Genomic DNA, 6,000 nt, shown 5'->3' with positions numbered 1-6,000 from the left:
TCTATGGACGCGGATCCAAGAAAGTCTTGCTTTCACATTATTCGTTTTCCATGGGAAACTTCTCCACCTCAAAAGAATTGCTGCTTCCTAAAGCTGGCAGTATCTGACACAAGTTGTCAAAGATCTCTGGACTTTCTTAGCTGGACTTCATTACACGCAAAAGGCTGCACCGCAGACGAAAGTCGAAAGCAAATTTGGCAGGGCACAAACCACGAACATAAACAACACTACCAGATTAGGGCGACATCTCACCGAGCAAACTCAGAGAAGATCATACATTATTATCATGTCACAAAATTCTACTGCAACCTAAATATTCTGTCAACGACGAGTTACTCATCAAACACTAAAAGACGGATCTGAAGAACGAGATAAATAATTCATCTTTAGCAAGTATAAAACCTCACAGAGTGTTCGAGGGAATAAAGAAGACAATTTCTATGAATATATTTTTTGAGGACTACATTCGATCATACTTTTCCAAGCAATTTGTGCCGACGAGACTTGGCATGTTCCCTTTCTTTGTATGCTTGGTTGGTCGTCTCTTTCGCTTTGGGGAAAAGCAAAGGGCAGTCTCTCTCCGTTCACCTGTGCACGATTACGCACCAAACATGTCACCGAGAATGAATGAGATTTTGGTTGTGAGCACTCGAAAGCATTACAAAGTACAGACATCATCATATAAATATCCTATGTGGGGATGTGACTACTCGTGTAAGACATTGCAAGCTTTCGTAGGATCGAGTGGACCTCATGTTCTTGCACCTACATACCAAAATTTTGGGAGGTGTAGACCGACCTCTGAAGTTGGATTCTGAACATCGACAAAGATCTCGGAGCATGCACACAATCCGATCTTAGCAATCTTGTAGATAGATTGTTAAGAGGATTTTGAAGGTCAGATTTATAGTAATTCCAGTGTGGATTAAAATACTTGTCATTTTATTTTTTAATTATAGATTTTAAATATTCAAAAATAAGATCCTACGAGAGACTATTAAAACGTCTACCGTAAACACCTTATATGTTAACTAAAATATTAACAAAATCATAGAATACATACATGCATAGTCATTACATCGAATACTTTCATTTTGCTTTGAGATATCTTCCTCGATATATGTAATTTGTTGCACATGAATGCTATAAAGCCTATTAGTTACATCAAAATTAACCTCGTAGATTAAAGAATTAATATTTAATTTAAAACAGTAAATAATAGGTTTTATATTCGAGCATCGATGGGATTGGACGTACACACGTAATCTTATTTCTGCAGTCGAGAGCTGTAGTACCAGTAATCAACAACAAATTAAGTCAATGCAAAGAAGCAGCCACTCTAACCTCTGTTCGTTGTGGTGTCTCTATGAATGGGCCCGCCGAGCTCTCTGCATCAGTATCACTGGTTTCATGCACACGAATCAACATTTCACATCTGCTTTGGACTCGAACGAAGTCATTGATATCTCCTTTAATCAATCACATGGTATGCTAATAAATTAAGCACGACGATGCGACGTTTAACCACATCAACGTGCCATAAACCGTGTGTCCATCATACGACATGACATTGCCTCGATCATAGCTAGACTTTGTGTGACCGTAACTAAGGCCACAACTGTTCATGGATCCTCGAATAATTTAATTGATCGTGTGGTAAATTCATAGTTGGATATGTTGAAAAAAATAAAAAATAAGAAGAATTATTGAAGAAGCTTTATTGAAGAAGTTAAGAAGCTTGAATGCATTAACATTCCCCTTTTTATTAAAAGATTTCTTTGAACAGAATAAAGGATTTTCCTCAACAAAATAGAGAAATTTACTGAAAAATCTTATCTGCTATCAGGATATCCATATATGTTTATGGTCAATGAAAGAGACTTGAGATGGATCACAAAGGCTTATTAGCTGGCTGAGACTTGATCGCTTCATGCCTACAAACATTAATAAGCATGACTATGACAACCATCCATAGTTATCAAACTAGACTAGTTGGTGATCACCGAACGAACGGCACTTGAGTCAACTTGATCATGGGGCAATTATATCTGATTTGAAATGGAAAATAAGGCAAACAATCATGAAAGCTACGTTGCTGTGAAGGTAGATTATCTCAAACTTGTACTGGTTGAATTTGATGATAATTTTGATAACGTTAAGCATAAAAATGTCTGGGTTGCACTTGACACCCAACCAAGACGAGCACACAAGCGACTGATTCAAATCCATGGACTCGACCTTACCGAGGGGCCGAGCCCAACTAGTCAACAGTCCGACCAAACTTTGTCATCAAGCCCAACCCGACTTTATCAGGGTAAGTTCGACAGGACCCAACTTGTGATGGGCCAAACGTGGCCCACTAAGGGTTCGATCCAATAAGAGCTGACCCGACCAATTATGGGCCCGTCATGATCTGACCTGACCTAAGCGGAATCAACTTGTGATGGGCCAAAAGTGGCCCACCAAGGGTTCGACCCAATAAGAGCTTGACCCAACCATTTATGGCCCCGACCTGATCAGCTTTGATCAGCCCAAGTAAGATCCATACTTCTTTGGCCCGTTGAAACTTGAATCCAATTCTCTCGCTAGGGATCTCCTTCGCTTATACTAATATTGACAGCACATGTACAAAGCTTATTGGTGCCTGTATAATTAGATCATATCATCAAAGCACTATTCGATTAATTGGTCCTTTATAATTAGATAATATATATAATAAAATTAATTAGATTCTGATGATAAATATTGATCAATAAAAATGAAGTCCATGTTATCGTAGAATTTCTTAGGGGATACTCTTGATGGAAGAAACTCTACTCTCATAATAAATTATCTTAAACACTCTGCTCTTATATATAAATAGACATGATCTTTAGAGACTAAACGACACATGTTCTAAAAAACGTAATTAAAAATTACGATTTCTCTCTCAACCTTCCTAATCTATCGATCTAAATGATCCGATGAAAAGATAAGAAGAGAAAAAATAGAGTATCTAGTTCTCCTTATAAATCGACATCACTATGATATTCGGATTCACGGATAGTACCTTTGTAGATCATACAGAGATCTTTTTCAGATAACATCAAAAGATATGCATCGTAAATCTAATGTAATATTATTTGATTTCAATCATAGCATAAAATTTTTTTCGCATCACAATAGTATATCATATATTTTATGCTTACAGACACATGATGCATCTTAATTATGAAAACAATCTTCATATGCAAAGCTTCATCATCCATCCAAAATATTAATATTAGAACATCAAGTGCTCTGTAATCCAATAAAATATCTTTCCACACATAGTGTATCGACTCGGGGCGAGGCATAAATATCAATATGCCCAATGCATTTTTAACTTAAGAAAGCATCTTCGCGCATAATGCATATGCCCAGGAAGGAAGGCACCAAGGTGTCATGTTCACCCTAATTAGGTGAAGTATTTCTTATGCTGGATGATTAGGCAAAAGCATATAAAGCACCAAAAGACAAACAACTATCAAGTTTCCGAGATGGACATTACTCCTCTACATGGACAAGCTCTAACCATAATTGTAATGGGGAATAATGCCATTTCCATCATTTTTGGCCAATCCAGAATTAATAAATAAAGCCAGCTAAATATTGTAATGCACCAAACTAAATATGTCAAGTCATATCGATTTTTTCATATTAAGTTGATGATTATAATCGAGTAAGACTTAATAAGAATATGCCAATTATTTTTATAGATTTTATTATGGCAAAGTTTGACAAAAGGACTAATTTCACTTTAAGAGGAAGAAGGTTGAATTATCTTATTTAACAAGGCCTAGAAAAAACATTGAAGGGATGACTCTATGAAATCATCTGAATTGGCCACTCCTCTATGTTTTTCTTCCTCGATAGTGGACTCGCGAGTCAAACGAAACCCTATGGGCAAACTTTGGTGTCATCATGTCATGCTAGTTGGGCTGTAATAACCCACTAATCTATATATGTTGCACCTCAATCGGTCATCCATAGCTTGACTAGATTTCATGTGTCAAATTTTAATTAATTATCAATTATAACTACATCATTTGATCTCTCATCATACTTCCCAAAAAGCTTACCCAAGCTAGAGCACAGAGCACAATATAAGTTTGGAAACTCAACAACAATTATCTACATCAAGAAATCGAGACATGTGCTCTAGCTCGGGTAAGCTATGCATGTAGAGAATATCGGATATAGAAGATGCACAAGAGCATCGAGACATATATGTATGAATTACTAATGTCAAACATAGGAGTTGCACGAGCATCAACATATGTCGATTTGAATTACAAATGCAAGAGACATATTAGGAGAATGCAAATTTGAACTAAAGTAGTAGACATAGGAGATGCGTTCACGTTAGGAGTGTTAGATAAAGAAGACATGAGAGGAAGTTGGGTCATGCCAACTATCTTGATTGAACATCCATCTAGATGGAATATTTCTCTTTAAAATCAAGTAACACTATTGATTAGGTGTCGACTATATATGATATATCAATAATTTATTAGAATCATATGTTAGACTATAAATTAATTTGTGTGTAGTTATGGTAATCTTTTGAAGCCAATAGCTTACATGTTTTCTATAGAAAGTATAAAGTGAGAAAAAAACTATCAACCATGAGTTTCAGGACTTTACAATAAGCTATCAAAGTCCTTACTAATTAAACTATCATAAACCCTCAACCTTTGACAAGACTAATAAGTTTGATTGAGCCTCACCAATATCATGCAAGTTATTGGTTAGTGTGGCCTTGAGTTTAATGTTCTAATGGTATAAAAAATTTTAACTAAAAAATATATGTTTTCATATAAGCTTTTTGAGTACGTATTAAAAGCCTAATTAGCACATAATTAACTTAACATTATATTCTTATCATCTACCTCAAAGAAAATAATAAATATTTTTGAATCATCCTATGCATCAATGGTATTACTTACGTCGATTGAGCCTTGTCAATGTGTTGGAAAGTTACTAGACTGAGCCAGTCACTATGGTAATTATGTCTTGAGTCGATCTATTATGTGTTTGTCTTGTTAGGATATTTTATGTCTTGAGTGGATGTACTATACGCAATGACATACTTTGCTCATTTAGGACGCATCAGATATTTCGATACTTATGTCCTAAACTAATAGATTATGCACAAAGCATATTGGACACTTTGATAGTTAAATTTTTTATGTCTAAGATAATTTAGATTTTTTTTTTTTTTTTTATCGTAGACGAACAGATTATATTTTGGGTTAATGTATTACTTATAAAAGGGATACTCTAGTCCTAACAATCGCATCGAGTAAAATATATCAGAGAGTCTTATAGGCTAATTGATTTATCAATTTTGTTTAACTCAAATCATTGATCAAAATGTTTAAACTAAAATTAATAGTGGTACACTTATCAAACGTTTATAAATCACTCTTGATCTTACCCATTTTTGATGTGAAACTAATCAGGGTGTTATAATTTTCCCTACTTAATAGCTTAACACCCAACGTAACCAGATCAAATCATAATATTGTGCATGAGGTGTAATCCAATGATAACTCCACATCCTCTAACTTCATCTATGAATATCTTTTTCTTACTCGAGTCCTCTCACCATGCATAAATATTAGGTCGGTTATGATACCAAACATGGACTAGTTGACCTATCAATTTTGTTTGAGACAAACCTCTTTTTATACATTTGTCTTTCTAAAGTTCACATAAATAGAGATCCGGACTAACCAACTCAGGTCAAGACTAACCCGCCTGTGATCCTGACCCAGCCAAGTCAGACTAAGCTGCCCGACCCGTTCACCAAGCAAATCTCAAATATTAATTTCAAATTCTATACCGTATGAAAGTTCAAAATTGGTTAAATACTAGCGGAAATAATCTACTTACTTCAAGAAAGCTTTGCACTAAGAACATTCCTCTTCCACCAATCTCCCATTTACAGAAGATAAACCCTCGGAGTATACAGGAAGA

The sequence above is a fragment of the Musa acuminata genome, chromosome BXJ2-7 (assembly GCF_036884655.1).
Source record: "Musa acuminata AAA Group cultivar baxijiao chromosome BXJ2-7, Cavendish_Baxijiao_AAA, whole genome shotgun sequence".
NCBI lineage: Eukaryota > Viridiplantae > Streptophyta > Magnoliopsida > Zingiberales > Musaceae > Musa > Musa acuminata.
Note: the sequence above shows the minus strand (reverse complement) of the source record.